The sequence below is a fragment of the Pezoporus occidentalis genome, unplaced genomic scaffold (genome assembly GCF_034315485.1).
Source record: "Pezoporus occidentalis ecotype Australia unplaced genomic scaffold, CSIRO_AGI_Poc_V1 ctg83, whole genome shotgun sequence".
NCBI classification, from domain to species: domain Eukaryota; kingdom Metazoa; phylum Chordata; class Aves; order Psittaciformes; family Psittacidae; genus Pezoporus; species Pezoporus occidentalis.
Window position 1 is genome coordinate 2,703,633 of NW_026916192.1, and position 16,543 is coordinate 2,720,175.

General features: G+C 39.0%; 1 long non-coding RNA gene across 2 annotated transcripts in view; it reads left to right on the forward strand.

The window, feature by feature from the left end:
• LOC134156268 (uncharacterized) overlaps window positions 1-14,515 on the forward strand; it is a 136,359-nt gene extending 121,844 nt beyond the window's left edge. For both annotated transcript variants that reach the window (XR_009961870.1, XR_009961871.1), the window contains exons 3-5: window positions 10,494-10,598; window positions 12,915-13,120; window positions 13,377-14,515. This is a non-coding gene — a long non-coding RNA (uncharacterized LOC134156268). The remainder of the gene's footprint in view (window positions 1-10,493; window positions 10,599-12,914; window positions 13,121-13,376) is intronic.
• Window positions 14,516-16,543: the final 2,028 nt, after the last annotated feature.

Genomic DNA, 16,543 nt, shown 5'->3' on the forward strand with positions numbered 1-16,543 from the left:
ATCTTAGACCATGAAAATTCCCTTGAATATTCCACAAAACACAGCCAAGGAGAAATGGGACATCCTGGCAGCCCATTTGTGTTTGGCAGTCCAGCAATGTGACAGGCTTCCTCATCCAAATCAGGCAGAAAACAGTGTTTGTTGTAACTACTGCCTATGATGGATACCAACAGGAGTGAGACAGAGGAACTGTTCTCTACATTATCATGGGAGTGAGAGGAAAATGCTATTCAAACTGAAACACAATTGCTATTGCAAGAGAATGTCAATATAAATGGTTATGAATACACTGGGTTTGGGAGAGACAGGTGGAAGCCTTTTATCAGACAAACAAGAACACTTCTCAAACATATTTTTGACCACAAAGACTTAAATGGAGACAAAACAGTTTTAGGAAGAAGCTTAAAAACTTCAAGAAACCTTTATGACTTGGTAAGGGATGAGCCCTTCTTAAATGCCTGTATTCATGTATGTATGAGAGAAGACATCCAGCTTGAAAACCGTGTGCTTGGACACAAGGTGTATGCATTCTTGAATGTAATGGTTTGGGTGTGCATTTTCTCAAATATTCAAATGAGCCCCAGATCAACCAGGATTTCTATTGCATTTGGTATTCTGCTGACAGAGAACAAAAAGCAGGGCATCTGGATACATAGGCAAAGGGGAATGGGGAAAGAGAGGAGACACTTTGTGATGCTTATATTGCTGTTTAGTGCTATATAGTATCACTGGCAGTTCTTCACCTCATATCCTGGCCATGGTGTGAAGGAATCAGCTGAGAGATCCCAGTGTCAAGGACCCAGAGCTGAATGCCAAATCATCAGAAGTCAGTGTGTGAGTAAAAACAGCAAGACTGGATTTGAGACTACTAATCCCAAACTTTAACAATGAATCTGATAAAGGCAGTTATCTCACTACATATGAATCTCACTACAGTGAATTAAAAACAATCTTCAGTTTTATATCTACCTGGTACAAGTGCCAAACAAGTATTACTACTAATACACAGAAGCACAGCCTGACTTGCTATTAAGTGGGGTCTGGCTACTAGCCACAGTAGAATCATAGAATAGTTAGGGTTGGAAAGGACCTTGAGATCATCAAGTTCCAACCCCCCTGCCATGGGCAGAGACACCTCACACTAAACCATGGCACCCAAGGCTTTGTCCAACCTGGCCTTGAACACTGCCAGGGATGGAGCATTCACAACGTCCCTGGGCAACCCATTCCAGTGCCTCACCACCCTCACAGGAAAGAATTTCTTTGTTTTATCCAATCTAAACTTCCCCTGTTTAAGTTTGAACCTGTTACCCCTTGTCCTGTCACTACAGTCCCTAATGAAGAGTCCCTCCCCAGCATCCCTATAGAAGCATCAATTCTTTCATGTATACACTAGCTGAGGTCAGCTCCAGCAAAAATTTGCCAGAGAAAAGTCTGTGGCCTTAGCTGATCAGAAAAGTGTGTGTTTAGAAAAACAAAAGAAATATGGCTCCCATCAGGGTTATATTCATGCAGACTGAGGGCAACTGTATAATATGCTGTAGATTGCAAACTGAAATTGCTTAAATCAATTAAGTAAAATGGGTAATTTCTCTAGCACTGTAAATTTTTGGTGTGTATAGAAGTGCAAAAGACAGGTTTTACCTTTCGTGTTACTTTGTCTTTCTCTAAATTCTAAATTAATCTTTGTGTACTCTCTGCTTAGTGAAAACACTTTCTGCCCAGTTCACCCTGTGCATTATTAGTGAGTGGTGTCATTTGAATCCGTTACTATAAGTCATATTAAAAAAAAACAACTAATTACAATTTTCTTGACCCAGTTTGAAAACTGTAGTAGCAAAATACACAGCCCAAGGCAGTAACTCTAAAAGGTGTGTGTTGGTTAGTTTTGTTTCAGTATGTCATGAACAACTACGTATAGTGACTCTAGTAGTTGTATTTCCAAGCCACTGCAGCATTCATCATTTCTGCCACAGTACTGGCCACTTTGCTGCAGATAAAGTAACATCTGGAATGTCTGAATGTACCTAATCCTCCTCTGAGGATTAGTCCCATGAAGAATCATTACATAATATTGCTATCAGTCATCACACAGATGTTGTGACTTTTATAGATGTGAACTCCTAAGTTTGAATGTACAGAAGTTGTGGTTCACTGCAAAATTTCCATTTGACCAAAGGCAAATTTCCACTATGGTACTTAACATGGGTTTTTTTCCCCCAAAGATCAAGCTCTGTAAATTGACAGAATCTTTTAAAGCAATTATTAAGAATCTGAGAAAGAATGAAAACAAATATAATACTTAAAGCAGGAGGAATGGAAAGCATTCTAGAAAATTGACATCCAACTATTGACTGAATTTCAATACTGCATAACATCTATTAAGACTCATATGGCACTTTGGTCTGTTTGTTGAGACAGCAAGAACCACCACCCTAAAGAGAAATGTAACCCCTCATGAATTGGTCAGGCCCTACTGAAAAAAAAAGCCCAAGAGAAAAGAACTTTAAGGCAAAAATGTGCTTGAACAGCGAAAGGGAGACAGCTTCATGAGAAGCAAACGTGGGTCTACTTGCCAAAGAAAAGCCAGTACAAGGAGAAAAAATAAAACAGAAGGCAAATGTAATAGATCCCATAGGGAATTAGACTCGAGGGCTGCTGAGAAAATGCTAAGGCAATCACAAAAATGAAAAGATTCAGCTGGTTGTGCTTACAACTTGAATGTTTCCTAAGAATTGAATTTCTTCTTTAAAGTGCTTGCGTTATTTTCACACCCATGCAGACATGGGAGGGAAGGCTAGCCTCAAACCATCTCCCATTAAAATCCCACAGAGCTTTTTTTGCAAATTGAGATTTAATATGTTTTAGGTAAGGCTCTAAATGCTGAATCATCATCATACAGGCTTGATTTAGGGTTTTATTTGGTTTGGGTTTTTAGTATTAATTCAGCATAAGCAGGTCTGGTGAAGGGCTGTTTTATGGATTAATTCACAGCCAAGAAAAGACTTAAACATCTTAGAGAAAAAGCAGATGTGTGAGTCTAGCTTTGCTTGTAGAGTACCAGGTGACAGGGTAGATATGAGGAGAGCTATTACTCCTTGCTTAAGTCATTCTTTTGCTGACAGTCAGAAGGTTAAAAAGTGAAATATGCTATTGTGCCTTCTCTACAAAATGTTTTGCAGAAGGAACATGAAAGATCTTCCCAGGTCTTTTAGACTGCTGGAACTATAATATTTTCAGGCTTATCACTCACAAATATGAGTAATTACAATTATGATGCACTTAAAAGCAATGTAGCTTTCAGAGTAACAGTTGCTGCAACTCAAAAAGTCACCAAGGCTAGCTGCTTTTTGCACATGTACAAACTATAGTCATCCTAATTTTTCCATCTGTTTCTTGTTTGTCGTAGAAAAGCAGATAACTCCAGGGTTTCTGACAGTATTCGGAAATGCTCTAAAAGCCACCAGCTACACCAGCTTAAATGTACTTTACGGAAAATGGGACTAGAATTTGACAAGGTCATTGATCATTTGAACCAACTTTCAGATCAATGTCAAATATCATTAAAGCATCAACTAGGACTGTAGAAACAGCAGTCCTGTCACCATGACGCCAGGCCAGTACCAGTCACCAAAGTATGCCCATGTTCCACACCATGCAGCCAACTCAGCTATTCTTCTGTTGTTGTTGTTTTCCCCATAAGCTTTTATGTAGGTTTATGTGGTTTATGTAGTTCTATGTAGTTGTGTTTTTTTCTCAACATGTTGTCAAGGAAACCTTACTTTCTTGTAGCTTAGTATCCAGCTCTTGATTGCTACAGACACAAAACAATTTAGGATTTTGAACTGATTGATATACTTTCGCACCTCTTAGAATGCTCTTAATTCTATAGGCTGGATAGAGTGGAAGGAAGACCTGGTTCTTGAAGATTCAGTCCTTCCAAAATGCCTGTGGGAAATCTGCCAATTAACACTTCTATGTATTAATTTTATTAAATTATTTTACATTTTTTATTTTATAATCTGTATAAATATTTTTACATTCTATTATGCTGTATGCTATCCACTGAAAAATAGCTGTATAATCTTACTGGTATCCTATTAACTTACCTCTATCACGATTCCTCTCATTTTATTGTCTTTGAACAATGTTGAGTTCCTCTTCTTTTGGATTATGTGAGAGCTGCCTGCTAAATTTTAGTAATTAAGTTAAAGTTGCACATTCCGTGTATCCCTTTCTTTCTTGATCTTACCTAATATTTACACAGTTCTTCACTGGGAAAAAAAGTACTCTATGTATAATGTACACAGAATTTATGATGCACTCCAGGGAACAGCTGCTCTTCAGTGCCCAGGTGTGCAGTAGTAGTGCCCACTCTGCCCGTGGTTAGCTTCCTGTGGAGCACACTACTCACACCCCCATGGCAAAGCACTAGGTCGGTCTCAGGGTTGGCACCTATTGATTATGCTCGTCCGTGCTGCCTGACAAGTTCTTTAAGTATGCTGTATAAAACACTCACCTGCTCCATGCATGCCACACAGGTGTCCCGGTTCTTATCACAGGCTTGAGCATGCCATTCGAATTTTCACCCGCATGAAGATGATCAGTGAAACATACAGAATGGCTCACACTACTGAATAACTTCAATATAAAGGTGGGAACTGGTTGTGTGAAAAGAGTACTTGTGGCTTCCTGTCAGAGTGAAGTATATGATTGCACTGGACTTGTATTTCAGTTGTATATCATGGTAAAAGGTATTTCTGTCATTCTCTCCTTTGGGTTTCATGGAGCTATGCTTCTATCTGTTGTCAAGGAAACACCAATTTCCCCCCCCCCCCCCTTGCTCATTAATGTCTGCATTTTCGTTTCCATAGCTACAAAGCAACCTGTGTTTTAAAATAGCAGTAATTGGATTACCGTGGCTTTTTGTATTTTATTGACACCACTAATGGCTCCCATTTTCAAAAGCAGACACCAAAAGTGTATCAGCAGTTTTTCAGCTATTAACATTTGTTATCTCTTTGTCCTGAAATACTGGGTACATGCTAAGAAAAGTCTTCAGCATCCAAACACTCACTGCACCCAGCCTCAAGACTCTGTAAATGGGACTCAAAGTTATTTAGTTCTTGACAGGAATGGGCAAGCTGCTGTTGGATTTAAATGCAATTTTCTGCCCATGCTAATAAGTTATATGCAAAACTGTGGAGATTTCACCTGTTTGTTCTTCTGTTACAAGTTAGTAAAGATTCCTTAAATAACTGCAATCAAATGTGACAGTTAACTTTTAATTGTAGGTTTCCTGGACCATGCTTTGCTTCTGAAGTACCAGGTGATAGGGTAGTAATGAAGAAAGCTCCAATTACTCTGAGCATCTCATTGGCACAAGCTGTATTTCCAAGCACCTGTTCCACAATGCCTTCATCTTGGCACAAAATATGAGCTGAAATTACTGAAAATAGTCTGCTTTTCAGTTGTATTAGTTTTAATTTCTGATGGGCACCTGCAAATAAATGCAGAGGTTCTGTTGTGGATCTGGGGGGTGTTAACCCCAACATCCATTATGAATAATCTGGGAGATTTTTTACAGCCAGGTATCTAGCCAACTCAGGATACAGGAACATGGAAAAAGCATAAAGAATTGAGAGCACCAGTGGTGCTAAAAACTGGTATTACTTAGCAGGGGCATAACTCATGTTTTCTTAAGAGAAAAACTGAAACTCCTAGACAGGCTGTTCCACGTGTCTGTCTGTATGCAACACTCCTACCATGCTGAAATTGTTACTATGCTGTCTTTTAACACTTCTAATTTATTTGCTACAATGTACTTGCCTATTTGAAGTCTCTACAAAGCACCATAAATCCATATTCTGTACTTCTAGCCTTCCTTTTTGGTATCTCCCTTTCCTCCTGCCCCCAGCATGGCTTGTCCCACACTCCCTAATTAGGAGTCACCCCTGTTGTGGCTGTGCCTGGCCAAGCAGCAGGGTTTCTGCACTCTGTCTACTGAGCCCCAGTCAGCAGACGCATACTAGTCCCACAGTCTAACTTGATTAAAATTAACCCACAGTTTAAAAAGTTGCAAGAGGACAGAAAGAATGACTGGATATCACCTGTTTTTTAGAAATACAAGCTAAAGAGAGTCACCAGCCTAAAAAGTCTAGATATAAGAAAATAGTGACAAGGGTTAGACACAGATAAGTATAAACAAGGAAATCCCTTTAATTTAAATATTAGTTCCTACTTTTCCTAAGGACTTTCTGTGCATCTTTGAGGCTTAAACATTATATTACCATAGAAACAGTATCCTGTGTCATTGTGGACCTTACTGTAGCTTGTGCTGTTATGGAAACAGTCATCTGAACAGCTGTCCTCATGTTATATATATTTCAGTTATTGTGTTTGTAAAGATCCATTTCTAGACTATCCTTTCAGGATACATTTTAATAAAAACTAATTCTCTAAAGTATTTAACAATTTTATAAACACCTTAAGGCTGCTCTAAATTAAAAATACAACATTAGAACAGAATTTATATTAAGATTACAGTGTCCTTTCAGTAATTACCTTTCCAAATCTCTGGCATCTGCAGAGGTTTGGGGGAAAAGATGGTCTGTCCTCCCCAACAATCATTAGTAAAACTACTTCAGGGAAACAAATTTTTAAGCCACGTGTTCTGGGCAAGGACTCCTTTGCATGCCTGAGTGGAAATACGAAGGCACTGTGAGGAGCTGGGGCTTAGCTGGTTGAACTGGGAACTGGGAATTCTGAAACTGTAATTCAAGGTGAACCATTCTTCCATCTTGCAAAAACCATCTAATATCTTGAAAAAGATACATGTGAGTTGGAAGCTCTACTCCCACTATTTTGTTCCTGGGAATTGAGTCCTTAGCTGATCCTAGAGCTTTGTGAAAATCTCCTCAACATTTTCACATTTGTAACATTTGAGATACTACAACTTACTTATTTCACAAGAGTTCTGTGGGCATACGTGTTTCTTTATTTTCTTGAGTAAAGCCATTGCAGAATCTGTGACAGAATAACAAGGTTTTGAGTTAGTGGTCATTTATCACTTAACTTGTCAGATGTAAATAGCTTCCTGACTAATTATATTGACTATACCACATAGTTGCTACAATTTAAGACTGTAAATGCACACTATCTTTTTTTTTTTCCTAATAAAAACATTCTACACCAAGGAGGTTACATCCCACCTCTATATTCCTATACAGAATACTGGTTATTACGGCTTGCAATGGGAGCATTTCCTAACACTGAAAAGATAACTAGAGAGAGCATTTTAACATGTATAAAGAAAACATCCAAATATCACGAATTCATTGATAAAATTCAAATACCTCCACTGAGCTTCAGGGAAGCAGGAAAACAAAAACTACTCGGAAACATGTCAGTTTTGAAACACAGCTAATTTCCCCTCATAAGGCCAGTGATGCAGTGATACCTCAGCTCTTACCATCATTTAAATGGAGTACTGTTTTTGTCATGTCCTCCTAATTTAGCCTTCAGTTTGACTCTTTAGGCACTTTCTCTTTCCTAAACCAAACCACTGTGTTCTTGAAGTTAGCTTAAAAAACATTAAAATTAGCCCATCGAATGTCCACCCCCAAAAAGGGGGACCACAAACGTGACTGTGTGCAGTCTGAGAGCACAGCCACCGGAGCAAGGAGCTCTTGGGCCTCGTGCAGCTTGTAGGCCAGCTCTAAACCCGCATGCAAACTGTCCGTGCAAAACTTGTTGGCATTCCACTGCTGGGACATGTAACAGGACAATTAAGAAGTCAACACAGAATTTATTTTTCTTTTTCCTTCAGAATACTTACAGGGTGTGCATGTTATGTGTCATAATTTATTTTGTTGTTCTGTTCACTACTGCCATAGAGAAGAGTTTGTTATCTGGATGGTTACCTGTGAAAGACTCCATCTTCGCAGCCGTGGTATTCCCCCTTGGCTTAGTCAGTAATCTCCATGAACTGTCAGAGCTCTTGGTGCTTTCTCATATTATTTCTGAGAAAACAGAATAAATTGAGTTGCTCAATTTAACTACCCAAGCTGACAGGTATGATTCCATCTTGTTCATCTCCCTAAATTGTGATTGTTCCAGTGAGGCTAATACTGTTCTCCTTCTCTCCATTTATAGCCACGTTTTTCAGAAAACAGATTTTCTGATCTTTATTTTTCAGTATTTCAGGTTTTTGGAATGCACACCCATTTCTTAGATTCCCTAACAGGCTACAGCAAAATACAGTAATTAAAAAGCAGGCGACATACCATACTGTCAATATAGGCCTTAAAAAATCCCAAGACTATAAGCAGATGAGGTAGGAATTACTTTTTGAAGGAAGTCTTTTCTAAGTGAGCACAGAAAGGATTCAACATCTGAGGTTTGCCTAAGTCTGCGTTCTGCAGACATTTTTTTTCATGTTTTTCATCCTCGCAGTTATTGAAATAATCAGATGAATATGGAACTAAAAAGAATATTCACCATCCCTTTGCTAAAGAAGGGTCTTTCTTACAGGTAGATGTTGTTAACTTTTGTTTAAATCCATGCAAATTCCTTGTATGAGTGTCCAGATGGTTTTGAAAGTACTCCTCTAATTTTATCAGCAAGAATTAAGATCTATATGACACACCGAAATACACATTTATAAAAGGAAGACTGATTTTGGAGTAACTAAATTAAATTCAATTAGTTTTAGTTGCTTGTGCTCCTGGGTTGTCTCCCAGTTCTGTGTTTAATGACGCTTAATGCAGGTTTTTATTAATATCATATTTTTACTTAGAACTTGCCTTGCCTGCTTTCATTACTAATGTATCTGGCAGCGTCAGTCCCTGTTGGAGGCCATATGCTCAGGGGAGTAGTCAGCTGTTCAGACAGTATTTGTTTTTTCTGTTCCTATGATACTGTACATTTGGGAGCCCTTTACTTGCAAGATACAAGGTATGAATATCTTGTTTAAAAAGAAAAGTTGCTGTAGCTATTTATACTCTTTATCTTACTTTTTTATAGAGCTTGATTTCTAATAATTACTGGTTTACAGTATTTTATGCATTTCAGAGAGCTGCTGTAAGTTTGGAGGTTGTCACCTGTAGAAAGTGTATATAAAACCAATTCTTATGTCTGAGCTTGGAAGCCATACATCGACACAAGCCAAGAAGGTCAAACTCCAGTTTTGCCATCACTAACCTGCTGGAAAAACAATGCATATCCTATTGAATTAGTGCAGCAGAACTGATAGAAATATTATTTACTTGTGCAGCAACTTGAAGTAGTTCTTAAATTACTCAAGTTTAGAGAAAAAAATAGAGGCAGCTACTAAGAAAGTGCTTTAATGTACACTGTGCAAGGACTAGATATGAAAAATTACATTTTAGATGGTTGTTTTGTGAGAAGACAAGTAACTTTTAAAATTACTTTATGCAAATATTTATTCCTTTTCTAAATATTTCAAACTTCAGTTTGTGGCTGTTAACGTTTTAGACTCTATACACACAGAACAAAGAATGTATCAGTGGATGCAACAGTGTGTATATCCTGAAGAGATGGATGGCATTAATCCAATATGGCTTAATCATCCTATGGAAAGTGCTTTGAATTTAACATTTTGTTCATTTATGCATATTGTTTATTCCTTTAATTATTGCTTTTGCTGAAACACTAAGCTGCAGACAGCTTAGTATATACAGCTTAGTTTCAGTACTGCAGTAAGTACAGGCATCATGATGATGAAAAAGCTTTTGTCTCCCAAAGTGCTAACTAATCATTACTAACTAATTAGCGATGCACAAATTAATAACAACAATGGGGATGGGGAAGGCCTAGAAAAGTCCAAGTTTCTGTGCCTAAGAATCATCGTGTGCACTGAACACTTCCCATCCTTGATACAGAGTACCAGCAATAGCATGGAGAAAACCAAGTGTACGATTTTACAGGTATACTGTGTGCACAGGTAGGAGTTAGGGCTGTGCTGACATTAACTTGGTATTCCTGATGAAGTGCAACACTTCTGTGTGTACCAGACTTGTACAAGCATGTTGAATGTGTTTGACTTTGGATCAGGACAGTTCTAGAGAATGTAGTGGAGTTCTTTTCAAGACTCCCAAGACTGGAAATATCCCCACATATTCCTTTGGGTTTGTTTGAGTGCTATATAATATTTCACACTTAAGTATTTTACAAGAATCCATAACCTGTAGTAACTGTCAGACAGCAATTACAGTACACAGCAGATTCACACATTTTATCTAGTTGGACTCTGCCCCTTGACTTTCATCACACCATCTCAATGTCTTTGATTTTATGGAATCTGTTTATTAGTTGAAAATGTTTATTACAGATTACCATGAAACAAAATACTTTTGTCCCAACTGTGCATGAAGAGTATTCCATTACTTTATTTATGTAGAAGATATTTGCATTATGCTTCCATCTTAAACTCTCCTATGAAATTAGTTATTTTTTTAATTTGTTTTTTATAGTTTATGCCTTAGGTTGGATGAAATACTCTTGAAAACCTTCAGAAGACTACTTGGAAAAGATACTGTTTTCAGTGAAGCTACAAGCAGGAAACTACCACTGGCCTGGTAAGATATCAAAACTTTTAAACCCTTGGAGTGCCTTGTACTTCATCCCTAGAAGGGAAAGGGCCACTCTCCGGTGTGATTTTTCACTTCTGAGCTAGCTGTTTCTCTCCGGATTGTCAGTTCTACCCAAACACCACAATATCTTCTCAGCTTGGAGCTTGGAATTCCTGCTGTCAAGGCCAGCTGAGAAGGTTAGGACTGAGCCTTAATTGCTGCTGCTATTAAAGATCCAAGGCCTGTAGTCCCAGAGATGAAAGGTCTTGTGCTCTTGATTGCTGAGACTGGGTCCTCCCCCTTCAAAAGAGGTGTTAAATACAATCCCAGTACTAAGGACAGCATAAGTAGACTTAAATCCAGGATCTAAGTTTTCTCAGGCCCACAAAATTTTGAACAAGACTGGTTTAATGGCTTGCTTTCATCATAGCTCTGTAGTCAGCCATTGACAGAGGTAAGCTAAAGGTGTCTCGAGAGTATTTGCTTATAATTGATCTGATAATTGTCTCTGTGATAGTTAAGGTGTCAGCACTGATGACTAAGTAGCCACTTTCATGCAGTAGTCTGTGCATGAAGAAGTCTCAACTTTTGTTTCCAGGTTGCAATTTCTCTAAAGCATGTCAAAAGATAGCTGATGGAATCCAAGATTTCTGAAACAGGGAGTTTTATATAAATTTTGAATAAAAGAGCAGTATTTGAAGACCATGGGTTATGTTTGTGTCTTAACATGTAATATGTCACAACCATGACCTGTCATCACTGGTTCTTCAAGAACTGCATTATAAATTTGCATTCAATGAATGTTTGACAGCATTTGTGTTTTATAAGAAATGTTGTCATCTTTAGATTTAAACAAGAATCAGAGGTAGTGAAGAAGCATGATTATTTCCAAACAACACAAATACAATTTCAATGTACTTTAAAATATATGGTTTTGTCTTTAATTGTGCTGTTACTGTGCTTGCTCATGAGTTGTGGGTGATAACATGTGATTATCATCTGCCTACTTGATCACATGCACATTTGTGATGCTTGCGGGAGAAAACATTATCTGGCTGGTAACTGTCATATTATGCAGAGTTTAGGAGACTGTTTCCCAGACAACAGAATAGTCATATTGCATCCATGAACTGTACACCATTGTGCATCTGCACTGAACTCAAACACCAAGTGGCAGCTGCTGCTCCCACTAATGACACAGACAAGATGGAACTGTTTGTATAGTCATAATCAAATCAAACTACCTGAGCTATGGAAGTCAAGGAAATTGCACAATTTCATAAAAAATCATTAAAAAAAATTAAAATTCATGGTTCTAATGAGTCATGCAGCACATATATTGTCACAAATTTTGAGTCAGGTTTTAAATTGAAACCAAATCACTCAGTCACCAAAAGCCATTTAAGGACTCTGTAGCTGCCTGCTTAAGAGTTCTGCTGCAAACCATAAATAAAGCGCACTCATGTAATGTGGTATGAATATGTTAAACAAACCACCACAGACAGCAGGAGGAAGACCTAACCTTAGAGTAGCCAGTATGCTAATGCTGAGGCAATGGGAGGGCCAGCTGGGTGTGATTGTGTGCATACTGAGTTTTTACATTTTGTATGTTGTCAGGTGGGAGAGAAAGCTGATAAGAAAAACAATTATTTGCATTCATCTTATATAAACAATATTAGAGACTGGTTGGTGTAGACGGTGTTAGACAGTATGTTTCACAACCGCAGTAGGTGTGTCACATGCTTGATAAGGAAGGTACTTGGCCAGTTTTGCACGAGGCAACAGTACTCTGAAGGTGTGCAGCCTTAGGTCTCTTAGAACGTTTTCTGGCAGAATAAAATAAAAGGGATCTGAAAATCAAATGTTGGCTCCAGGGCTACTTCCAGATCATTCTATTAAATGCATTTTTTTTAATATGCCCTAACTTAAACTAAATCTTCTAAAGCAAAGATAATGTCTGGGTTTGAATTTTCTTTTTTGGGGAGAGGGGATGTTGGTGAGGTGGTTTGGTTTGGTTTGGTTTGGTTTGGTTTGGTTTGGTTTGGTTTGGTTTTCCAGGGTGTGGTGGGTATTTGGGGAAGGGAGAGGCATTAACTGCTAGGGAACAAAAACTCAATCTCTCTGATGTTCTCAGCTTCAACGAGCTCTAATTTTTACCCCTTCTAGGTTTCCGGATGCAAATTTACAGGTGTAGACAGCAAAGGCCTGTGATTTGTGTATGCAACTCTTTGTGTAGATAGTTAGCAAAGCAAATGTGCTAGTGTGTAAAAATTGACAAAGGAAGTGTGTGTGACTTACTTCTAAGCTTGGCCTTTTCTGTAGGGCAGGCACCTATCCAAAGTTCAGGCAGTTGTTGTAGGCAGAGAGGTCTGTTGTTGACAGAGAGATCTGCAGCCTTGAGAGAAAGGCATGCTGTTGTTCTGTTCATTTGCTGTCACTGCCATGGAGAGATCCTTTGACTCTCAGCAAAACATGACCAGACCACAGTTGCTAAAACTGTCCAGTGTTGAAGTAATTTATGCAACCTGGTAAGTCAAGTTGATGAGTTAGTAATTTGACTGCTTTATTGAGTAAGTGGAGGCACCAGTACGGAGAGACCTCCTTCCCACAAAAACATCTCAGGTGGCTTTCAAAAGATCATGTAATACTTCAAAACTCAGAAATTACTTGGGGAGCCAGACTGTTTTAAATGTGCCTGAGAAGGAAATGAGCAGCATTTTGAAACAAGAAATACATTTGTACTAGTATTGTTAAGAAATTACATCTTTTCTGTTTTTTTTTCAGCTCCCTGTATCACCATAATAGAGAGCATCAGCACTTTTTGACTGTGGCCTTTGTACAACAGCTGTGCATGCATACAAATATATGAAACATTTAAGTGGTAGAAAAATAATATATATTAAGAAATTGCAGGAAGAATCCTTTTATGCAATCAATATTGGAAAACAAATTCTGGATCTGCATATAAGTCTGTGGGAAAGGGTTAGTACCTTACTGGTTTTAGTCTTAAGAAGGAACTATATGTCCCCTTTTTATGACACAAAAAATAGAATATGGCATCTGAGGATGAATAATTCTGACTATACACTCTGCCTTTTGTGTCATCTTTTTTCCCCAAAAAGACAAGAAAAGCTGCCTGAGACAAACTTGTATGTTGCGCTTTGCACTCACTGCATTTCATTGCTGCAGTAAGACATGTACGTGAGCAGTAGCACATACATCAAATTGTACAGGTCTGGGTTCAGTATTGCCTCATGATCAATTGACTTCTCCGTCCTTTATTTCCATTCCATAGGTTTACATATTATTTAATTTTCTGCATTAAAAAAACCTTCTGGCCAGGCAAACAGATGTTTTGAATCAGTATCACAGGATTCCTGCTGCCTGTATTTCACTTGTCCTTGTGATGAAGACAAATGTGGAAGGTGATCATACAACAATGCTGCAGGATTGTTGTTTATATACAGGTTATCTGAAAACTCCTGGGTTTTTCCAGTCCTTTGGGAAGGCGCTGGCAGAAGCAATACGTTTTTGGATGCATGTGTTTATTATTCATTGCAGGCTACCTATGTCAGAGATCACATTGCCAGTGACAGTTCTTTTTATCCTTTCGCTAGCAGGGCGTCAAGTACATGCTGGATGGGAAGCATGTGGTGTAAAATACTGTGGTGAGTACGTGCAGGGCCACTTAGGTGATACTTTTAGAAATGATTTAAACTAATCTAAGATGATACTGTTGTCAAACTGTATGTGGCCGTAGGTTCCTGTCTCACTAGTTTGCTGCTGCTGCAGTCATGCAGCTGAGCAGCCAGTAACAGCAGTAAACTGGCCCAGGAGTAAGTCAGGTTTTTTGTAGGTTTATGTTTTTGCCAAACTAACCAGGCTTAACTAGAGGACATAGAAGGGACCTTTTTATTATTATTTGGGGATGTTTCATTGCTTTTATGTTGATATTTCATTAATATTTTTGAAATACTGAAAAAATAAAAGTACTGATTGTATCTTTCAGAGTTGTTCCCAGCAGGGAATTTGTGTCTGGAGCACATTTTAGATTGGAAGCAGTGGAATAATTTATTTCTGCAGAAAAATACACTCTGGATTTAGGGGTGGGCAGCCCCTTGAGAGTAGTTGCTGCTGGGACGCAGAATCAGAGTAGGGATCTTGGCCCTTCTCACATGGCAAAGCTCAGAGGTGTGGAAACCTCGTGGTGGGTTAGTTTATGAGACGGTAAATCCGAGCCCTTTCTGATGGAATAATTTTCTCGCCTTCGCGTGGAGAACCTCATGGAAATCTAGCCCCCTCTTGTGGTTTTTCCAAACAGAAGGTGTGAATCGATTCGAACTTGGTTCCGAGTAAGAACAGATATACCTGCATCTTTTCTCTGAAAGTTGATACGGTTATTGGTATTAGTCCCAGGATATAAAATTATAATCTTTATTTTTTTTTTATTTGCTTTTCACATGCAACTTCACAGCCATTTTCACCAGAACATAGGGGAAAGGCATTTGTTGGCTATTTCTGTAATCTCACTTTTCTTCAAATTGAGGGAGGAAGAGTCCTAAATACTGAAGGATAAAGACTCTCCTGATTGACTGAGAAAGTACAGAAACAAACACAGGCATTTGGTTGTCTTACACTGATCTGTGGTTTATTTTGGGTTGAACCAACATGGATGATACTAACAAACACCAAGTCAGTGTTTGTTAGTGGATGAAGAACAAATGCACTGACCTTCTAACACTGTTGAATGTGTGAACCCAAGCTGTGATTCCAGAAGGCATTCCAGGGAGTCCACAGCACTGGCTTACCCAGCCCTGACCCCTTGTTCTTCACCTCAGGCCTCATTTGCAATACCAGCATGGTCGTTGGATGATTCTTCAGTTCCATTTATGGTTCACTATGCAGAAAACAGAAATTCAGCTGCACTGTTCCCTTACAGCACTTCTGGCCATGTGAACTGCTGTTCCAGAGCAACATGAGCAGCAGATCGAGAATAGGAGTCACTGACCTCATAAGGCACCTGCTCCAGCCAGCTTAACCAGCTTTGGCAGAAGTTGAGAAATCAGCTGTATAGAGCCTAGTCTGACCCTGCAGATACCTTGACTGAGGCAGGTAGCTTTAAGATAGTATAGAGCTCACTGTCCCTTCCCTCTGCCCTGGGTCAAATGATGAGTCCAGACCTCAGGTGCAGCAAGGAATGTGAGACTGTATCAGTTATGAAGAAGGAAGGTGAAAGGCTGTGGAGTGGGAGACCATCTTGCTGAAGCAGTGAGAAGCATCTGTAAGGACTCAACATCAGCAGTGGAACTGCTAATGCCATGCACAGGAAAAAACTGGTAAAGAATGCTGGTTACTTAGATAAAACCACATTTTCCGTACAGAAGAGGGAGTATTTTTATTCCATCTGTGTTTTTCTGAAGAGAGAGTGCTCCATCCCTGGCAGTATACAAGGCCAGGTTGGACAAGAGCCTTGGGTGACATGGTCCCATGGGCAGGGAAGCCTCGCACTAGACCATGTTCCCCAAGGCTTTGTCCAACCTGGCCTTGCACACTGCCACTTCTTTGGGCAACCTGTTCCAGTGTCTCACCACCCTCACAGGAAAGAACTCATTCCTTATATCTGACCTCCTCTGGACTTGCTTGAATAGGTCCATGTCCATCTTGTGCTGAGGATACCAGAACTGCACACAGTGCTCCAAGTGGGGTCTCACAAGAGCAGAGGGGAAAAGATAATACAATCTTCTAGTATTTAATTCTTGGTCATAAAAATGAACACTGTATTCTCTAGATGCAACATGACCAACGTAAAGAATTCTAATATTTAAGATGTGCAACTTTTTCCTCTGCAGTTACAAATGAGAATTTTATTTTCTAAAGTCTGGGTTTATTTTAAAAGTCAGGTTTATAAGTAGTTTGGCCCTTGGTATCACTCAAATACAGAAACTCACTTA